Source organism: Acanthochromis polyacanthus, chromosome 9 (assembly GCF_021347895.1).
Source record: "Acanthochromis polyacanthus isolate Apoly-LR-REF ecotype Palm Island chromosome 9, KAUST_Apoly_ChrSc, whole genome shotgun sequence".
NCBI lineage: Eukaryota > Metazoa > Chordata > Actinopteri > Pomacentridae > Acanthochromis > Acanthochromis polyacanthus.
In genome coordinates this window covers 18,974,803-18,997,853 of record NC_067121.1, presented here as the reverse complement: position 1 = coordinate 18,997,853, position 23,051 = coordinate 18,974,803, and the positions used below count along the sequence as shown (strand labels likewise).

General features: G+C 40.4%; 1 long non-coding RNA gene across 1 annotated transcript; it reads right to left on the bottom strand.

Annotated features, from left to right (window-relative positions):
- Positions 1-12,252: 12,252 nt before the first annotated feature.
- On the bottom strand, positions 12,253-13,581 carry LOC127535445 (uncharacterized). Its single transcript, XR_007944313.1, has 2 exons — positions 13,400-13,581; positions 12,253-13,222 (listed from the first exon to the last, which is right to left on the bottom strand). It is a non-coding gene; the product is annotated as an uncharacterized LOC127535445 (long non-coding RNA).
- Between the last annotated feature and the right edge of the window lie 9,470 nt (positions 13,582-23,051).

Sequence of the window (23,051 nt, the reverse complement as noted above, 5' to 3'; positions counted from 1 at the left end):
TAGTTTTTTATTAGATTGCTCTTTCTTATGGTACTGGAGACAATGTGAGACACCCTGAGCTTCACAAGAAGTGCAGCATATTTGAACAGTCCCTCTTTGAAGTTCACTCTGTGGCTTATAAATGTTAGATTTATAAGCAGTATCAGTGGCTTGAAAAGAAATTTTGGAGAGGGAGATTTTGCCCTCTATTTACAAAGAAACTCTCTGCTGTTTTATCTGTAGGACATGTTTTATTCCAAAGTTTCAGTGGGGTTTGAAGCTTGTGCCTCGTCGATTACTGGTCCATGAATGAGGTGGATGGGGAACGGATGTGTCACCAGGTTGGTGACGTGTCTCTGAGGACACAAATATCTGACATGTGGTTTTGATACTGTCTAATGGTTTCTGATGAGAATAAAATCATCCTGAGACAAAATTGTTCACTTCTGCTCTTAGGAGGGAAGAAATAATCTCTTAAGCTCCAGCTCTACAGAAGAAAATCTAAAATAAGGATGTTAGAAATCATTAAAGTTGAGTATTATTTCATTTTTATTCCATCAGGGAAAAGTGCATCTCTTCTTCTTGAGTCACTTTGATATATAATCCATTGCGTACAGTGCAGTTTCTCATAATCAGTAGGCAAGGCTTGCACTCTGTATATAATTCTAACATGTTTCAGTCTTCAGATTTTCATTTAAATGTTGCTCCCAGCTTGTGTCTCATTTTTGAGTAGGAAAAGTTTCTAATTTTTAAGGTTAGATAATCTTTACTCTCAAAAATGATCTCTCAGGTTTTCTTTCAGACAAATAGAGTGGGCTGTAATTACAACATCCCTGATTCAGTGCTGGCTGAGGACCCTCCTTGCATGCCACCCACTCTCATTCTATTCCTATTTTCCCTGTCTGTCTCATCCGAGAACTGTCAAAAACATCATGCCAAAATCATACGTGAATAAATACATAATTAACCTGAATGAAAATGGTGAAAAAATGTCAGTTTCTCAAGTAATCTCTTCGTCCGCAGATATTTTGGCAGGAAAAACACATTTATGCAAGTCATTGTCAAGGTATTTACGGTGAGCCTGCACTTCAAGAAAATGTCCCCTCCAGTAGAAACTTTTTTTTTTAAACCTTTTTAACAAGTTCATATGGTGTTTTTATGTTTTCATGCTGTTTTATTCTGAGATTTAAAGAACCAGTCAACTTGCAGGGTGGAGCTTTCAGCATATTTGGAATCAGTTTCACTTTCAATCAAATGGATCCATCTTTGGGATCAGTGTGACTGTAGTTTGCCATTGTGCAGCACGGAGAACTTTCTCAGTGTTTGAGCAGAGTTGTGGGTGAGCTGGTGTGCTGCGCTACACTCATTGGGGAAGGATGGGTGGAGAGAGAGGCAAGAACTTCACAGACCTGCAAAGTCTGAGGGCTAGTGTTACATCTAAGCTATTTATGGCAACTTCTAAGTATGTGTTACATCCTCTGCTAGTCATGAGGTTGGTCATGGACTTTGTATAGCCTCTGTGTGTTGGGATGGCTTGTGGAGACTGTAGTGATTGCAGCTGGCTGAAGACCGAGCTCCAGGTCCCTCCTGGCACTCATCAGGCGTGACTGGCCTGGAGCTCCAGACCTGCTCACCGTCCTGGTTTGCCACACCTTCTGACCCGTCAGATTGATCCACCACCACAACTCCTTCTCTCACAAGATCCCAACCATCAGCACACCTCTGATATAAATCTGCAGCCACACTCTCCATTGAGGCAGCTGGGATTTAGCGTGACCAGTTCGCTCTGGTGCCTCTTGTGGGTTCCGTAGCCACTGAGGGGTGGCTAAACGGAAATTATAGCTTTTGTTAGCAGCTGCTATTTCGGTGAGGAGCCACCAGTCTTGGTGAAGACTGTGGCTCCTGTTAGCAGTCCGCTAATTTGGTGAGAAGCTACTTGTGACTTGAGTCTTGGCGTGTTGTGTCTTGTTAAGGAACGTGTGTTTTGAGGGACCAGTTTTATTTAGGTAATTATGCGCACTTGACATATTTGTGTTGTAGTAGTTTCAGTTGTTTGTGGTGGGTGTTGCTAAAGTGTGGATAAGGAGTTTAGTTGTTTTACTTTTGTTTAGCTTGGTAAATAACTCTGTTATGTCCCTGAGAACTATGGGATGAGAGGCTCAACAAAAAGACACAGGAAAACTGATCGTGTTACAAAAAATAACAGAACCAAATCTGTGATTGAAGAAGGATTTTAAAAGAACAGAGTGAAGCCAGCAGAGATATGGAACATTTCATTTCATTTATTTATTTATCAGGACAGTGTACAATGACATTAAGCTCAAGAGCAAAGATGTTTGTACCAGACTGTAGCTTTTCAAGCTAATTTCCATCTGTAGTCCTTAGGGAAAGGGACGGGGGCCAACACTCTAGCAGGTACACTAAATGTGTGATGCTTTCTATGCTTTTTTTCCTCTATGCAAAGACAAAAATACACCATTGACTGACTCATCTGTAACAGCAACGCTTGTCTGTGTGGAATGAACTACAATATGTTGGTTAAACTAATCTGTCAATACTGCCAATCAAATTGTAGTTCATAACAACATTGACATTTGCATGCCATTAGTCTGGAAAATCATCTATCCGCTAGATCAAACTGGGAATTTAGAAATACTGACACTTTCTATGCGATGCAGATTTCTGAGAGGAGGGGTCATTTGGATCTACACACCTAATTTGCTTTCTCGTTCATGAGCCTGTTTTAGTAGGGAACTACTATTAATTCAGATTATTTTCCGCTTATGTACTTGACATGTGGATGTTGACAAACCTGCTCAGTGAATCTAAGATCCAGGGTGTTTTTCTGCATATCCCCCAGGGGCAAATCTTTATACAGCCTCGGTGAATGTTTTTCTGTCTCTCTCATTCATTTTCATTGAAATAATTCCTAGTTTTTGTTTTTGTTTTTTACTTTGAGCCCACTCTGGGAGACTTGTACTGAACACTCAGCTGTTTGCAGTCTTTGATCATACTGCTCAGTATTTCAATATTACCTAAGTTGAATCTGTGTCATCATCGTCATGTAGTTTTTGTTATTTTGATTGTAGGATAACTTGATTGGATGGAAGGCAAATATGAGTGTTTTCAGTTCTGTGCCTTCTCCATGTGTCGCGTAATGATACACGTTATGTTCGTGTTTGCATATACGTGCAAACGCCATGAGCGTGTGTATATGCCGACTTGTATTTGCATAAGCAGTGTGTGCTCACATATACCTCATCTCCTCCCTCGCCTGGAACGATTCATCTGTCTGCCATGCTTGCGAGAAACACAAAGAGAACAGAGGGTTGAGGAATATCAACTTGCATTTATTTATAGATGAAAGAGAAAATATTTCTTCAATGGCGTCTTTTTAAACAGTTAGCGTCAACAACCAACCATCAGTGGCTATATTTTTTCCGCCAGGTTTGTCTGTCTTCTGTTTGGATCTATTTATGAACTCACAAGGGAAATGTTATATCAGCTCTGATCAGTCCCACTGACTGAGGGAACTGGCTGTAGCACTGTAGCATCACAAGAGGTTTAACAGTTCCTGTTTTGGTGCTGGCCAAAACAACAAATCTGTTCTCTGGTCAAAGCTGAAGAGCAAAACATTCAACATCTGGAGGCTGCTGTGCTCGCCAGAATTATGACATTCAATCTTTCAGCTTTTTTCTTGCTTGCTTCAGGGATACTAAGGAAAAATGAGGCTACAAAAACATTGCAGCGGCCAGATACTTTTGCTGCCAATGTAAACATGGACATAGCCCACGTTCGCTTTTGACAAAGGTGCATCAGAATAGAAGAACTTAATGTCTTGTTCTGCAGACTGACAGCAAAATTCTGGTATTAATAGTTTTTTGCTTACCATTTTTGAAACCATCCTAATTTGTGTTTTAGTTTTTTATTTCAGTTTGTTGCTTTGGCTGAACAGCAATTGCTCTAACTTCAGTTGGAAATGACAGAACACTGGCTCATTAGGTTGTCTAAAATTTTCCAAGATTCTCTTGAGTGAACTGCTTTCAAGACAACACAATTTACTTTTTAAAATTTAGTTTGCAAATGCAGAATTCAGACAAACAGCTGAAATCATCTCAACTGCATCACCATATAATGAAAGATTATTCCGTTTTTATTATTCTGCAAAATGTCAGGTGCAATTACAAAGTCAATTTTAATTTCTGAGTGATACATTTTTATCCCTCCTGTTATTTACATTCAAGACTTCCCTCCCTGTTAACAATCTTTTCATTTGATCCTGAATCACAAAGCACTTTGTAAAATCAGTTTAAATATGAGCTGCACAGATTAATCATTGATCATAGATTAATCCTCCGTCTGTTGTTTAATGACGATGATTGAGATACCACTGCAATGACGGTTTACACGTACATGTGATGAATTCGGAGCCACTGTCTTGTACAACGGATGCATATAAGAGCATTTCTGCATCCATTTATGGATGACTGTGGGTGTGAAAATGAAGCCAGTGCACGTGAGCTCACTTCCACAGTGATAGAGATTTATATAAAAGAATCAGGCATGTGTGCAGCATTATAAATCTGACCAACAGAGGTTGTATGCATATTTTTGTCTTGTCTTGAAAAACCAGTAGCATTTCAAGACAAGAACTAAAATGAAATGTCTGCTACTGTAACACAGGCAATGTGGACGTAAAGTTGATGTTACTTACAGGCAGATACCTTTCATGTTGCTGCCAAAAGGAATGAACCAATTCCAGGATCGATGATGTGCTCCATCTAAACTATCTTCTAGATTTTCACTAAAGAAATACTATTGGACAACTGCATTATTGTTTTTCAACTCTTTATGATCTCATCTAAACCACACAGTTAGTATAATAGGATTTTAGTGAACAAGTGTCAGTGTAGTTGCGTTAAAGCTCGTCTCTGGAGTTTGAATCGCAGCTTCTCCCTAAACACTGTTGGTCCCTCCCTCCCTCTGATTTCGCCCCTTTATTTGTGCACGCACGCAGTACCTAAGAGAGGTGCCCGGAGTGCTGCAGCATCTTGCCTGTTTTGCTGTTTTCCACTCTTCTACATTTAGTACATTTAATAAATAATAAAGGAATTACGTTAGAATTCTGTATTGAGTCTAACTTGTCCTAATACCAAAATAACATGAATCTGCTAGGACGAACAAGTAAAGTTTCAATATGTGATTACACTCGTGTATCCCTCTCGATGACGTTGTTTATCAAACTTAGTGCATTTACGCATGTATATGTGTTACATTGTTTATTTATTTCTATCTAGAGTTCAGAATTGCATGACTCCTCTGACAAAGAGTATGTCCCAGAAGCCCCAACATCTTCCTCCAGAGGTCGGGCATCTAAACGAAGCCGTCAGGCGGGCTATGGAGGCCGTGGTTGGGGAGCGACGCGAGCACCCCGAGCCAAAAAACGTCCTGCAGTCTCTTGGCCTGACAAGCCGTGGGATTGGTAACTTTTCTGGAAGTTGCTGATCCCTGATGCTCTCTCCTCCACAAGCAAAACAAATGTGTTCGCGGTTGCGTAGTGCGTAGCTCGCCCACCTCTGCATGGGCGTGCTTGCTGTGCGCGTAACCGTTGATTGACAGCATGACAAAGCTGAAGCTCGAACTTGATTGGTCGGCAGCGACCGGCGCTTTTTGGAATAACATGGGGTCTATGAGAGAAAGGCGGAGCTCATGAATAAATTTTCATATCGCATCATACTAACATTATATTATAGCATCGAACTAGACTAACACATTTAAGCTTTGTTAAACAATGATACATAAATTGAAAACAAACGGAAACTCCAGACACGAGCTTTAATGTTAATCCTAATGTTAGGTGAGGGAGTGGTTCAGAGTTTGAAAATGATACCTGGATTTACTGAGAAGGCTCTGTCTTATCTGGTATCATTATCGCAGTAGGGCAATGACACTGAGTCTTTTCCACGACCCTTTCCATAATTGAGAATGAAACCTGCAACCATGGAAACGTACACAAAGATGGTGACAACTCTGGTCTCGGAATCTTAGATGATATTAAAATTAAAAACACAAAAATGAGAGTAAAATGTCACAGATGAAAACTGTGCTAAAATGTTTTTAGCCATTGTTGAATGAAACTATACTAAAATGAATTGCATTTGTTGATTAAAAGATATAAACTGAAACAAAATCAAAACTGACACTCAGGTTACATCTGTCCAAATTGGGCTTAGCTAGTGAGTAGCACAGTGTTTAGTGAAGTGTGTGGTTCAGTAAATAGTGCTAAAGTGAAGTACACAGCTGCTGATGCTAGTTAGACAACATCAGTTACTTGTTGGCCAAACTGGTTGCCCCCAGTAGATGCTGCAGAATGCTACCTCCTCCTCGTAAGGTGTCCCACTAAATTAAGTTCTCCAGCTGGTAATGGATTTTTATTCCACTCTTTGACCTGTGTAATGCAGTTGTTATAACATTAGTTTTTTTTAGTAACATTTTCTGTGGCACTTGGCTAGACTGATTAGCCTATTATTCATTCCATCCATCCGTCCATCCATCCATCCATCCATCCATTCATCCATTTTCTTCCTCTTGTGTAGGGTCAGGTTTCAGGGGCAACAGACCAAGCAGGACATTCCAGATGTCTCTCTGCCCAGCAACATTTTCAAGTTCCTCCTGGTGATGCTAAGGCATTACCAGGCCAGAACATCCTCACCTAGATCATTTTGACACAATAAAAGCAGTGCTTCCACTCTGAGCTCCCTTCATCCAATGTCCAAGATCCTCACCTTATCTCTAAAGCTGAGCTTGGCCACCCTATAGATACTCATTTCAACTGCTTGAATCCTCAATGTCAATACGTTGATTTACAACCCAGAGCTCACGATCATAGTTTAGTGTTGGAACTTAATGCAACAGGTAAATTGAAAGCTTTGTCTTTCGGCTCAGCTCCTTCTTCACCCTTGCAGTCTAGTACAATGCCCACAATACTGGTGATGTGACCATACCTACTGACCACTGTTCTCTAAAGTAAAATCTTGCAAGTAGTTCCTACCCCTACTATATTTGGATCATTCTATTGGGCCAGTCAAGGCATTCTGAGTCGGACATATTGTGAAGGAAAATCGCATTGAAATTGCAGAATAAGTGGCAAATAAGGGGAGGAAGTAGAGTGTTCTATTGGCTTTTAACTTGTCCAGTTGGCCGAATAAAGGTTTCTTCTACATGTCTTGCAAATAAATTCCACTTGTCTTAGACAAGCTGTCTTAATAAAGCTGGATCAATGCAGCCAACTTTTTTTGAAAATCTCCTCCAGTGGCCTACCATACTACTGCAGCAGAAAAAGTTTTCTGCAGCCTTCAAGGTGTTTCCTCCATTAGCATCACTGGTGAAAGAGACATCTCTTGACAAGGAAGCCTGACCTTCAGACAAGATGAATTATTATTTGTGTTATGAATGTTGACTCCGTGGAGGTTTTCCAGAACCTACAAATGCAATTCTGAAAGTGCATTACCTCATCTCAGTTTCAAGCCTCTAAGCCAAGTGGGGCAAAGCAGCCAGGTCATAAGGAGGAGAGGTGTAGGAGACAATCCTTTATTTTGGGCTTAGGTTCAGGTTAAGCATTTTTCTTTTCTTCAATTGTCACAATACAGACAAGAAGAAGGATACAAAAACTTTGTTAAAGTTGCAATAAATCCAAAATGACAGCTTTTGTGTAATTTTAACCCTGCATTTACCAGGTTTTGTATGATGTGTTGACATACCTGAAGACCAAGATTGTGAATCGATACACAGAGCATACAGATTTGCAGAAGATATATCTTCCTGGAGAAAAAGAATATGGTACCAATGCCAATAAACCCACATCACCTTTGGTTCAGACATATTCGATGTTTCTGCTTTCATTGCTATTCTTTTCGTACCAGTGTTACTGTGAGTCAGACATTGTCAGTCATTTGCATTCACAGCTCTGTGCATACACAACTGCAGCCTGTCCAGAGTACAATGCCAAGTCTAAATCCAGCACCGAGAGCAATCAAATATTTACCAACCAAAATAAGGAGAAAGAAGACATCTTGCCATGTGAATAACAAAAGACTTCACCCTGCTTTTAATAAACCTCCGATTCCCAAATCAATCTGAATTAAAGTATTTGATTACCAGTTTCCTAGCAACCCAAGACCATGGCCATCTGTTGCTTCTGCAGACAGACGATTCGGCCTATGCTGTAGCCAGCAGGGAGGAATTCCACCACGCTTTCCATCTCTCTCGAGCTCATGCAGAGGTCTTTTCTTTACACCAAAAAGAAAGCAAGATCCATAAAGGATAGAATTTTCAGTTTCTACAAGCGTCCCTCACGAAGACTGTTTTCCAGAGTGCAATCTGCTCAATAATTTAGCTTTGGACTGAAGGAAAAAATGTAATATTCATACAGACAAATGTCCCACTCTATTCCATTCAGGCCCTCGGAGGGCTGAGATGATGACAGACTTCCTCTGACACACCGGATGAAAATGTAGATATACCAAGACAGGGTATCAGTTAGAGTTCATCAAGTGAGACACCTGCCAATGTGAACTTGCACCAGACAAATCAGAGCAGTTCATTGAAATTCTAAGTATGCATTCTCTTAAAGCAGTGGTTCTTAACATTTTTATGAGTGTGACCTCTTTTCAAAACAATCACGATTTCCGCAGTCAGCGGTTTAAAAGTTAAACCCACAACTGTAGATTTTGGGGTAACACGAGAAATTGAAATGTATAATGTCAGGTTGGGTGATTTAGCTCGAAAATGTGTCGCAATGACATGTTTCATTTCAATCCACATTTTAAATAAAGCCCAAGAGGAAATGGATGATTCTGCATTGAACCACCTCACTTCAAATGCAACCACTTAAGTGAAATAATCTCACAATGATACACAATAGATAAGGAAAGCAAGTTACACTGCAGAGTGGAAGAAGGATGACCATAGTTAAGGCTAATCTGGACGAGATATCATGGGATGGACACTAACACCCTGCACAAGCCCCAACATGCACCTCAACATCAACGCCATCAGTCCTCCAGTGGGGGTGTTTTTTTGACCACAAAGCCTATCTTGCAAAGATAACCACCATTGGTCTATGGTTGTGGATGGAGGCAATAAGAGATTTTACATCTCAGAAGGTCTGCATAGAGCCTAGAAGAGAGGGATAGGAGGCTTGATTTTTATATTGATGTCCTCCATCAAGGACATCAAACAAAAAAACAAAAAAAACAAGAGAATTGTTCAAGTCAAACTATCGGAGGCAATTCACTCTTGTATCCTCAATCCTCCATCCTATTTCCATGATGGAAGGGAATAAAATCATTAAATCCTACCTTGTAGGGCATTCTGTTACATAGGCATTGGTCATGTTTCTGTCATGTTCCTCACAAATGCATTCAGACATACTCACCACAATGACAGAGAGAGCCATGTATGATATTTGTCATCAACATGTGACTGGGCAGTATAGCAAGTGATGTATAATGCAGCTGAATGCACCAATGAAAAAAATATTTTCTTTGCCCCCTGCTGAATCACTGTACCATTCTAATCAAATGTTTAACAGGAAAGGCATGGAACTGTGATCTAGAGACAACTTCTTCTAGCAAAATAAAAGGATATCTGATGAAAAAAGTGTTTAGGATACCACTTCCTGCTTCAAAATGAAGGGACTGACTCTTAAACTCTTTGACTTAATCTAAACTAAAATCAAGGATATCAAACTGTAACAAATAACATAGTTTCTTTCTGCTTTCCCCAATCAACCAGAGGAAGGCAGCTATGTAATTAATGACTTAACTGCAGCTGATAAACTGTGACTGTGTGTGTGAGAGCTCAACTGTCTGATGTGAACAAAGGAGGCAGTCTGATATACCCTGCATGCTGATCAATCCTTGCCTTTTTGTTGAAGCTAATTTATGTTTAGAAGTAGTTATTGAAATCCCTGCTGTTGTTCTATGTGCATAAACGTGTACAACTCTCTCTCTTTAGAGTACCCATATGGATCTTGCTGCTGTCTGGTGCTGCAGGTATTTAATAAACTCAGAGGAAAGACTTCTACAAGCAGATGGAAGACACAAACTGACGTTCACCTCTTTTTTTAATCAAGTTTTGTTAAATAATGAAAAAAAAATTGGATTAATTATTGATGAATCTCAACAACCTTGGCTGTTCATTTTTGTTTTAACTGCAGGGAAGTTTTAGTTCTTTGGGCAGTTCTGTTTGTAGCCTAATAGGTGTGAATTGGTCGTGAATGGCACCAAACTGAAACTTTACCTGTGGAAAAGTCTTATCACGCGATCTGAAGCACCGCAGCTTCTGTGGGGATGTCAGTGCAGTGGTTCAGTTCAGACCTAGGTTTTGTTGTTGTCAGAGTAATGAAAAGGAATGCAGGTCTGAAAGGGGCTCTATGCACTATGGCTCATGGCCAAATCAACCATGTAGGTAATGAGTAAAATTTTCTAAATGATCCTAAAATAAATGGTGCCATTTCTATTAGGCTGTTTTATGATTACCACATAACGTAATAGTTCTTTTGAAGTAAGTTAAACTCACTGTGGCATTCTGATTTCCCTAACCTCCAATCCAAAAATATCCTAAACTTTCTCCTAAAACTCAAACTGTGATTGAAATGTAAGCAACAACGTCACACATGGATTCAAACAAAACGAGGTCTGTTGGAAACCAAGCATAACAATATTTATTGATATGCCACCACAGAGACAAATATAGACCCATGAAGACAGACATAGGGCAGGATTTCCTCTGTGTCTAGACGCTGGTGATGTTGGAGTGAGTAGGAGAAAAATTAAACCTCTCACCTGAATCTACGGGAACAATCTGAAGATCATGGTCGAATTGGGTAGGTGGTGCGTTGTGCAGTAGTAGCTCTGAAAGACAAGATCACTGGGCATCAGCAATATTCTAGATCCAGCATCTAGCCACCCCTGACCCGAGAACAAAATGACAGCATTCAGTTGAGGAGTTGTAGGACAAAGCTTGGCGAGTTAAGATTTAGTTCTGATAGTCACACCAAACCTAGCTGACTGAAAATAATGTTAGCATCGCACCCACATCACCTGTGTAACATTGGCTCTGTTGCATTAGCTTACCCGTTTGTTGGCTGCTGCCTACATGTTTTCACAGTTTGTGTCAGTTTTTCTTTTCTCCTGCTGAGATGTTGAAATTCAGCAAACAGAAAAATGGAGGCTAAATGTAAGAAAAAAAACCTTCAGTCAAAACTTCATATTTAATACAGTAGCAAGACAACTGGGAAAGAATGGAAACACTCACTTTGCTGTATGTAGAAACAGGGACACATTTAGGTGGTGTGTTCTCAGTGGATGAAATGTGACCCTGACCTTTAAATCAGTTACTTAACCAGGGTTATCTACACGATAACTATTGTACAGTGTTACAAATCAGAACAGATGTGCTTTAAATACTGTTTACCATTTGCCACAGCCCTATGTTATCTGTATCTATCTTAATCACCTGGTACAGCTGTAATATACAGTACAAAAAACAAAAAAACATGTACACTACCGTTTAAAGGTTTGTCATCACTTATAAATGTCCTTATTTTTGAAAGAAAAGCAATTTGTATAGATAACAAGAAATTACTCAGAAATACAATCTAGACATTGTTAATCTGGTAAATGACTATTCTCGGTGGAAACGGCTGATTTCTAATGGAATATCTACATAGGAGTACAGAGGAAGATTTCCAGCAACCATCACTCCTGTGTTCTAATGCTACATTGTGTTATTTAATGGTGTTGAAAGACTAACTGATGATGAGAAAATCCCTGTGCAGTTATGTTAGGGCATGAATAAAAGTGTGAGCTTTCATGGAAAACATGAAATTCACTGGGTGACCCCAAACTTTTGAACAGTAGTGCAGTTGTCACTAAGTTCTTACCAATCTAAACTAAACTGCTGGATTGTGAATCTGAAGTGGAGGTAAAGTCCACATTATTCGTGCCTACCACAGAGCTGGTGCTCATTTCATAAATCGTAGCGCAGTTGTTGGCAGCCTCTTGTTATTGTATCTCATTCCTGCCAGCTGGAGCATCCAGCAAGCCCAGTTACTTGGCTTTCTCTTGTTTCTTTTATGTTTTTCTGAAGCAGTTTATATGTCTATATATTTAATTTTGGCTTGTGGTGTGAGTTGTTACATGAATCATAAAGAATTTTTTTTTCCGACTGAGCGTTAGTAGCAGACAGTTCAGCAGTAGGACACCTTCATTTCATTTCATTTCATTTATTCTTTTCCATGGTAATGCGTTTAAAAAAAAATCAACAAATGGATACAATTTATAAAACACAGAATACGCACATCCCATGTACAAGAACAGGAGTAGGATGAAGAATAAGTCCTAAGTTGTTTAAAAGCTCTCCCCCATCATGTGGATGTCTGTCCTCCCGTCCTTTGTCTGCCTCTATCCCGGCCTCACAGACAAAGTGACTTGACTCCAGGCTGTGTTTGGTATACACTGCAGCATCACTGAGACATTCAATAATGCTCTTCTATAATTAGACACAGTCATAGCACACTCATTTCCTCTCTTTATTCCTTTCTGGTTGTGTCCTGGTTAGAAAATACAAGCTATATTTTGCCAGCACATGGCTACTTGACTTTTAAGTAAACTCTTTAATGTCTGTGGTTTGGTTGCAAAATATTAATTTCCCTCCTGATTCAGTGAGGACACTGTACTTCTGCAATATTAGTATGCTGCTCAACTTAACTGTATTTCATTAGAGGCATTACTTTATGAAATCCATCCTTGCTTTAATGGCTGTGAATGTCCACAGTGAACAGAGACCACATCGGCTTGAAAAAATTCCAATTATATTTAGCATAATTGTTTTCTCAATTCCATTGTTGTACCAAGGCTGACCACGTTTCTTCCAGATCATGTGTTTTGCATGTCATCAGCTCTTTAAATGGCCAGTATGAACCAACAGGGACGTCCTCCACCTTCGAGTAGGCTCAGTTGGTCAGCATCACTCCATTTAATGCTTCTCCGTTAACACCTCATTTACTGGCTGTGAGTCAGGTTCATACAGTTACAAAGAGGAACAAAAGTCAGGAGACTTGACTTCCAGTCAGGTCTGTTGTTTTTTAAAAAAGTTGATAATCCTTTGAGATACGAGTGACTGCAGACTTTTTCTGGTTTGGCTCTTTTCAAATCTTACCCAAGGGTTGCCAATAATCCTGAAATGATTAAATGAATGACTCGTGAGTGAATATTATATTTTAAGAAAATCAAATGAAATATATTTTCAGACAATATCAGTATTAACACTTTAGCAATTTCCTATATGGTAATTATTAATGCTTGGTAATTCTGTTATCAGAAAACGTAATCTGCGCAGCCTAACATTTCCTGACCTTAGAAAATTAAGAGACGTCCGTTCTTGGAGACAGGGTTGACATGGGAGCACTTCATAAATTGAAAAGGAAGCACTTAAACATCCACGGAGAAAATCTTTGTTTGTGTTAGCTGTTGTCTGTTTGCTCGTTGGATCCTCCCTTGTCCCTCCCTCAGCCACCACTTGCATCATAATACCATTCAGCCCCGCTGCTGGTGTTAAGGGGGGAAACCAGCCCTTTTGGAATCCTTCAATGGCCATTATTAGTATTCTGTGGGGAAATAAAAGGCCCCATCTGTGGAGGTGGTGATGAGTGGGTGACAGGAGGAGGAGGAGGAGGGAGGGGGCATCCCCAGAGAGGCCAAGGGATTAACCACTGACACATGGAGCCTGCTAATAAGGTGGTTTGGAGAAATCCATCCATAGGATCAATTCATACATGTGTGACGCCACACGCACACACGCTCTTGTAGCTATATGCATGCATGCTGCATCAACAATGTCTCTCGCACACTCACAGAGCCTCAAAGTCTGTCACACACTACAGGCAGACACACACAGTTGCACCTTCGCATCTTTATTAAATTTGTAGTGGGGCCACATCTGGTCACATACACCCAGAGAACAAAGGGGAGCAGCAGTGGGGGGGGAGAAAAGCCCCGTGTCAGATATGGAGATTTCATTCCATGATGCTGAGTATTAATGTGCATGTGCACGTGCCAAGCATCTGTCACGTATAATTGGGGGGTGTCAGGTGCGGACACGGGGCCAGATTCAGTCCACCCACAACATGAATTGTCTGCTCCTGTGACTGGTAGAATCTGCGTGTCAACATCTATATTTATTACGGCGCTGACCCAGAGGTTTGGGAGGGATGACGGCCTGATGGGGAATGAATGACTCTCAAGATTGTTGTGAATCACGTTGCATCACCCACAGACGAGTGTCTCATTTGCAGCGGCCTCACCGTCGCTGTTGTCGATTTAATCAGTATTCATTGATTGTTCTGAGGTTTCCTCTAGAGAGTTTTTTTTTGTTAACTGAGTAAAAATGTTCCCCCCAGTGTCTGTTGTAGGTAGATATGTTTACACTTGAGTTAATAGAGCATATTTGTTTAAGCAGCAAAGCGGGACTTGTTTGTTTCTCTGTTCAAATTATCTCGTCACAAGGGCGACACACACACACTGGATCCAGGCTCACGAACACGAGACCCTTCCTGTCATGAGACTTACCTGTCACTGCCACGGCTCACAGACCCCCAAGAGTCCCCCATCCTGCTTGATAGGAGAAACCGCTGCATCTCCAGCTCTGGAGGGAAGGTTTTGACACTTTTGCAGTAGTTTTGTTTGTGATGGCAGTCCAAATTGTCTCGGTATGGAGTTCCACTTTCCACTTTACCAGACTGCTCATGAATGTCTGCTGACATGAGGAAAAGTATTGCTCATTACCCTCAGGTTTCATTCACGCTAGCTAGGTAATGTGTCACACGGGTTGATGAGACTGCTCCGAGTGGGAATTTACTCAAGAGGCGAAGCAATTAACTGGGATGCAGAGCAGCCTCCACAACAGTTAGACAAGGAGTTTCGCCTGCCTCAGTCTCTCTGTCTAACCTAAATTTAACTTAAATGACAATATAGGTTAGAGTGCCTGGATAGAAATAGATCACTGGAGCTGAAGGAAAGACAAGGTAATGTAATGTCATTCACAGCAAATCAGGTCTTGCTGGCTTCATAAGATATGTTGGATCCAGAAATAGAACTGTGCTGACAGAGGATGTTGTTGCGACCAAAGATCAATACACTCTCACTCGCCCCCCTGCTTTAAACCCAGGGCATTTTTCTGAGCGCTGCATTTTGTTTTCCCTGTTCTAGTCTCGCCGTGCTCTGACTTAAGAGATGGTGGTTTTGACTCTAACAAAGTTTACTACTGAAAGACTGTTGTAGCTGCATAGTCAGCTTACTTTGAAATTATGCAGACTGAAGCTCAGCCTCTCAGGAAACATTAGCGGTTAAATGTTCAGAATTCAAATTTTAATCAATTCCCTGCTTGAAAAGTAGGGATGCAGTGGTGGGCATGGGTTGGACTTTTTATACACAAGACTGGAATTCATGTCCTCTCACTTATGTGCAATTTCACTGAGATTGCGACAGTGTTTGTTCAAACTTAATCAGTGTTTTTGCTTTCTAACGCATATACTAGCAAACCTCATCTACTGTTTGTTTGTAGCTTGGAAAATCCAAACTGAATCTCCATGTAATCTCCTATATATACATATATACAGGATATATACATACGTATATATACAGGAGAGTCAGTTTGGCATTGGGTGAATTGAATCGCGTTTCCCTCCCGGGACAGTTTGGTACGACCAATCATAGCACGGGAGGCGGGAGTTAATGCTGTATCATCTTCAGCCCCTCGAAGATGATGCCGGAGGAGGAGGAGGGGGGCCAAAGCGAATCTTTTTGTAGTATCTTGGCGTTTTGGATGGCGTTAGTCGTTGCCTCTTTTCTTTTGATGTTTCCGACAATGAGGAGGCAGTGGATGGCTCGTTACTTTCGGCTTCTTGCTATTGTTTGTACAGAGGAAAATCCCGTTCCAAACATGTGAGTAAATTTAAGCAACTTTTACACATATGCACCAACTTGGTTTGGCTCCGATTTAAAGTTATTCCTAACACCGCTAATCATTCGGAAGGAGTCTTTTGTTGCGTAGCCTTTTCAAAAATAAGTGTTGTACTTGAGAGTACCCCATGTATTCGCAGATTTTTGTGACAAAAACGGCAGTAATCATTCACCGCGACACTTTCTCGGCTGCATGCCATTGTTGTTTGGACTACATGGACTTCAAGGTCGATTTGTTTGTGCGTCACATCCGTGTTACGCTGATTGGTTCTTTCTCGTTCAAGCAGCATTCGTTAGCCCCTCCTTTTTGAAATCGTCTCCTGTCATCACAATGCCAGACTGCCTTTATTTGTATTTATATTAATACATAAATAAAGTCAGTCTGGATTTTCCAGGCAAGTTTGTTTGCCTTAACCACAATCTCTCCTAAATCAGAGGCATTTGGACTAAGGGATGTTTGTGAGTCATTCCAGAATTGGAGGACATTTCGGCTTCACAATTTTTAAAAAAATAAATCTTCTCTTTTACAATTTTCTGCAATATTCATCAATAATCCGTAATAAACTATCAAAGGCGTGATTGGCTCAGCTTACACATCAATGGTAGCATTTTTATTCCATGCTTTATTTGTTGTTTGCTAACCCTACTCTAATCACAGGTTTTGCTAATCCATGCTAATGTTAGCTTTTTCTCAGGAGTAGAAGCTAGATATTTAGCTTGGTGTTACTGCTGACCAAGAGGACAAACTTACTGATGGAAAAAAGTAAAGAAAAAAGTAAAAAAAAATAATTAGTCTTATCCTGATAATATGCATAACAAGGTTGCATGAGGTAGAGTGAGACATTCAGTCAAGACTGACAGTGTTATGAAATATGAAAAATAGAAGAGAGGACATAAAGTAGATTTGCTCTACTCATTCTTTTGGGAAACTGTTTGATGATGTTAATTCCAGCATATCAAGTGAATCACTTATTCTTCGTCTGCCAGCTAAAAAGCTTATGCTCACAGGGTTGGGTGCATGTCGTGGGACACACTTTCCATATGATGTTGATTTAAAAAATGTCCCCACAATTACAAAAGACATCATAAAAAATCGTTCATTTTAACTGTGGGACAAGAGAAAAATCCAATTTTAGGGAAAACTCCAGACTTATTTGGTATTTTTGAAAATATTTTCAGGCATTCTTTTCTCCTATTTGTTTTTTCTTTTTTAGATTTGGTCTCAGGACAAGTAATTTTACACAGTAACAACACATTTCAGTATTTTGTACATGGATTATTTTAAATTTGATGGGTGGGGCATTAAATGTCTTCCAATTCTAGAATGACCCTTGTATTAAGAGAGTTAATATAGCATCATCCTGAAGGTTTTGTAGTTGCAAAATGTCTCTGTGGTTGAGAGCTATTTTAATGCAAGCGATGTAACCCCAGTGCAAAACCCTACGGTTTAAGCTGGCCCAGAAAAGAAACATTCAAATCAATTTCTGGCTATTGATTAAAGTCCTAAAAACTCATCTGTGTATCAAAGTTAGATATTTAAAACTTTGTCCATGAAAATAATCCCTTTACCCTAAAATGACTCAGATGTAACTCTACCAGTTGTCTCCTTCAGTGTGTGCAGATCTGTGATGTCTCCGTATCTCTTTCCACTCACCCCTTCCCTTTCATTACTTCTAATCATACCAGCTCACCTAAGACTCTGCTCAAACACTGTAAAACCTCTCTACACTACACAATGCTAAGTTGTGATATTGGAGTAATGATGAAGAGGAATAAAGATACAGAGCACTGGCTAGTAATGGGTGTCATGTTAGAGGTGTGAATCTATGGTTTTAGGACGTTGTAGTTTCAGTTGCAGAAAGGTTCAGTCATGATGTTGATGGCTTATTTCACTATGATCTGTTTTGTAGCTTTTAAAAACACAATACGGACACATCAAAAAGGTATAATGCAGAGTTTTCACCAGAGAGGGTCCTTCATGAGCATTTGCAGTGGGTCACAAAATGTGTGGGTACTTTGTGTGAGAACTTTTTAAATTGAACTGCTCTGTGATAAATTTTGATTAAATGAATGAGCACCAACCTGAAGTCAGCCATTTGGTCCTCATAGTACTTCCATGCTCTGCATCTAATCCAAGGATTTGCAGAATTGTCCCATCTTGATGTAGTCGTCTGTTCCTGAGGTTGTGGTCACTATAAGTCATTTAATTACAACAGTGAATCGTGTCATACTAGATGTGTTCTTTCAGTTCCTTACTTAAATAGAACATTTTCTTCTGCAGTGATGCTTTAAACGGAACATTAATGCCCCAAATAAACAGATAGATGGCATGTGTCTGGCAGAGTTTTACACTCTGAGTCAAATACTAATGATTTTGCTTGTGCCAACATGAGGCAGTCAGTCTTTGCCCATATGGCTCTGAACATGCTCACAAGCTGCTGTCAGTCAGTGACGGTACCTCCTACACCACACAATGGAAGTGATATAGTCCTGCGCTGCACGTCCAGCAAAACGACAGCAGATGGTGAGAATTCTGGATCCACGATGGACACCTCTGAGACCTGCCTGAGTGACAGCTGTTTCTCACTACGTGTCCGGTTACTGTGCAATCAGCCGCGGATCAGCGAAATGACCTGGAGGGAAGATTGACAGGAGGTTTGGCACACAAAGTTTAATCACAGATGTGATGTCATCAACAAGCGCCCTTAGGTGTATCATTAAGTGATAATGACGCAGTCAGAATCAGCATACACCACCGTTAAAAGGTTTGGGGTCACATAGAAATGTCTATATTTTTAAAAATGAAGCATTTTTTTAATGAAGATAACATTAAATGAATCGGAAAAACAGTCTAGACAGAGTTAATGTGGTAAATGACTATTCTAGCTGGAAAAGGATGATTTTTAATGGAATATCTCCATTGATGTACAGAGGAACATTTCCAGCAGCCATCACTCCTGTGTTCTAATGCTACATTGTGTTAGCTAATGGTGCTGAAAGGCGAATTGATGATTAGAAAACCCTTGTGCAATTATGTTAGCACATGAATAAAAGTGTGAGTTTTCATGGAAAATATGAAATTGTCTGGGTGACCCCAAACTTTTGAATGGTAGTATAGGTAAAGAGTTTTTTAAAGGGCTGCATGTGTCATTCTTTTACCAAACACGAACCACTGCAGATATGAAAGAGACAGTGTAATTTTTTGAAAGACATTACTATTCAAAACATAGCCGCTAAAAATACACTCATTAAGTTCTGCTATTTTTCTGTAGCCTCACGATAAGATTTCCGTAATTGTTTCTTTCAAAAGATACACACTTAAGCATGGACAAATGTGTTATATTGTGTATATGATTCTGTGTTTCAAGCAAGGGATGGGGGTGGGGGACTGGAGTCTATCCCAGGTGACTTAGGGTGAAGGCAGGGGACATCCTGGACAGGCCACCAATCTATCACAGGGCTACATATAGAGACAAACAATCACATTCGCATATTTTTGGACTGTTCGAGGAAGCCAGAGTACCTGGAGAAAACCCACATATGCACAGGAAGAACATGCAAACTCCATGCAGAAAGATCCCGGGAAGGCTGGGACACGAACCAGGGATCTTTTAGCTGCAAGACGAAAGTGCTAACCACAGAGACCCTGTGCAGCCCCCAAACTAAGTTAAATGAAAGTTAAGTCTTCAAACAATAAGCCTAGTCTCATTCCCAACACGCCACATACTGCTGCTGTGTCAGGACCCTTTGGTGTAACATTTTGATGTGCTAGGTACCTTTAAATGTCATTTGTCATTGTGCAGGGCAGAGGACACTTGGTGCGTATCACTTACATGCAAGTGGCTTCAACAAAATGGTGGTATTTGACTCACTAGGACTGTGAATAGGTTGAAATAATAGTCCCACACAGGACACAATCAAGGTGAAGTAAAACACCAGGAATTACCAAGAAAGGAAGAGGTCACAGAAATGGCATGAACAACAATGAGGAAGACAATTACGAGGAGGTAGAGGAGGATACAGCTGGTCGAGCAAGGAAACCAACTGGAGGGCAGAAATGTAGGAACACTGACCAGTTGCAGTGGCTTTTTTGACTGCCTGTAGAGCCAGTCAGGTCTTTCTTTCTCTTGATTCTCAAAGGAATAAAACCAGCCATCCATTCAGAATTCCAGTTAGAAAAATCCAGATATCATGCTTGGAAGATGGGGATTCCAAATACTGTGGGGTTGGAACGGATCAGCTTACACTGTGGAAAAGGACACGACTTGTAGGACACAAAGAGGATATATTCTGTATGATTTTTTTTGTTGAGTGGAACTCTTCTGTCAGTCTTATGCCACAACCACCTCTCCAACCTTCTGCCATACACTTTGGGACTGTTTGAAAGTGAAAGCATTTATACACCACAATGCTACCAAACTGGGAGATTATGTGTTTCATTCATAACTGAGAATGTAATTTAGTGGTATAAGTCTGTAGTTTTTTTGAAGACAGTCTTGTTTCAAAAATTCTGTGCCCACTTCTGGAACAATCTTGTAGATTGAGACATTAACTTGACAAGACATCCCATAGGTTTATGGGAAGCTTGGAGAGCCTCCATTATTTATTAAATGGCTTCACTAAACCCAGAACTGGTACTGATTCTCATTACATTGTTTTCACATTGAATAAACACTAAGATGAAATGATGATTCTGCCTGAATTTGTAGATTCTAAAACTATCTCAAACTCTAATATGAGTAAAATGTCTTTCCTTCATCTCCATCTCTTGTGTCTCCCCTCAGCTTAATACTAGTGAATGAAATTAGTGATAATCTGCAGTGTGTTTGTTTGTATTTAGAGACATCTTTGGTGCTTAGCAGTCATTGCCATGCTGTTTTCACTGCATTTCTCAATAATCTGTGTGCCAGCATGGTGATGTCACTGGACTGGCAGCAGCTGCCAAACCTCCAAACAAACAGGCATGAGCTGTTCTACTGAGACTACAAATAACAGAACGACAGAAATTAACACAGTGACCATATCTGTGGAGACAAGAATATCTACAGCACTTTAGGGAAACTTCTATTCTCAGTTAGAGCTCACAGCAGGCAAACAGATCAACTGGATGGCTGTTTAAGTGAGTATAGTTGGCACAGCACTATAAAACCTCACCTGTGTAAGTGTTTTGCATTAGATCTAAACATATACAGTAATGCAGTGGAGACATTTTAGGACAGAATGTGAATTCTTCACACAAAAGCAGGAAAAATATAAATAATTGTACAACCTGTAATCTGTGTAGAACAGCTGACCTGTGGGGTGTGTAGAGGAATAAATATATTTTTTACAGTCAGGTCCTGTGTTAATGGAGATGCATTTTTTTTAGCTGAGGTTCAGGAACAGGACCACACCTCAATCAACCCCCTCCCTGTCGTACGTCTATACAAATAAATCTGCCCTTCCCACTTTTTCGTTCTCGCTTCTTGTGCCCCACCCACCCTCCTTATACTTCTGCCTCTTTTTTCCTGTCTTCTCCTTTTCCTAGGGAGTCACTGCTGATCTCTGACTATGCTTTTCCTCCCACACCACATCACCTCATCTCAGTTATCACCAACATAATGATCCTTTGCATCCAATAAACACTTAAGCTTCAAATCAATGGTGTGGTCCTTGCTAGTGAAAGGAAGATATGGCTACTGAGCCACCTGCATAAATGCACACATCACTCTCAATTTAAAGTCTCTGCTGCTGTATGATGCTGCAAGAATATACACTACCTGTCCAAAGAAAGTCACCACTTGGATTTAACTAAACAAATAGGTAAGATCCTTCCATTGGATAATTACTGCAGTGATGAATATGTTTCAGCTGGCAACAACTTGTTTAACCCTAGCTGATCCAGTAAAGAGCTTCTCATTTCTTAAACAACCATGTTGGAAGATATTTCCTGTGGTTGTGGAAAGGATGTTCATCTGTTTCAGGAGTGTCAAATTAGTGCCTTGCATCAAACAAAGAAAACAACTAAGGAAATTCCTGAAACGACTGAAATCAGGTTAAGAACCGTCCAAAGCATTATTAAAACTTGGTAGGATAGTGGTAAACCATCATCTTCCAGGAACAAATGTGGCTGGAACACACTCTTAGATGATCGCAGGAAATCAACAGTAGAACTCACGGCTATGTTTAATAGTGAAAGTAAGAGTATTTCCACACTCACAATGTGAAGGGAACTCAAAGGATTGGGACTAAACAGCTGTGTAGTTCTAAGAAAACCACTGATCACTGAGGCTAATCACAAAAAAAGACTTCAGTTTGCTAGGTAGCATAAACATTGGTCTCTGGAGCAATGAAAGAAGGTCATGTGATCTGATGAGTCCAGATTTACCCTGTTCCAAAGTGATGAGCACATCACGGTAGGAAGAGAGGCAAATGAAGTGATGCACTTCATCATACCTAGCGCCTGCAAGCCTGTGGAGGTTAGGGTTATAATCTGGGGTTGGTCAGGTTCAGCAACGTTATGTTCCCAAAGACTGAGGTCAGCTGACTACCTGAATATACTGAATGACCAGGTCTTTGGGAACATAACAATGCTGAACCTGACCAATCCCAGATTATAATCCTAACCCCCACAGGCTTGCAAGCGCTAGGTATGATGAAGTGCATCACTTCATTTGCCTCTCTTCCTACCGTGATGTGCTCATCACTGGAGTTTTTCTTCCCTGATGACATGGGCATGTCCCAAGATGACAATGCCAGGATTCACAGGGCTCACATTGAGAATGAGCAGATCAGGGAGCAGGAGACATCATTTTCACACATGGATTGGCCTCCACAGAGTCCAGACCTCAGCCCCATTGAGAATCTTTGGGGTGTGCTGGAGAACACTTTGTGCAGCGGTCAAACTCTCCCATCATCAATACAAGATCTTGGTAGAAAATTAATTCAACTCTGGACAGAAATAAATGTTGTGACATTGCAGAAGCTTATCAAAATGATGTCACAGTGAATGTGTGTTGTTCTCAGAGCTAACAGTGAAATATTAGAATGTGCAGCTTGTTTTTTGGC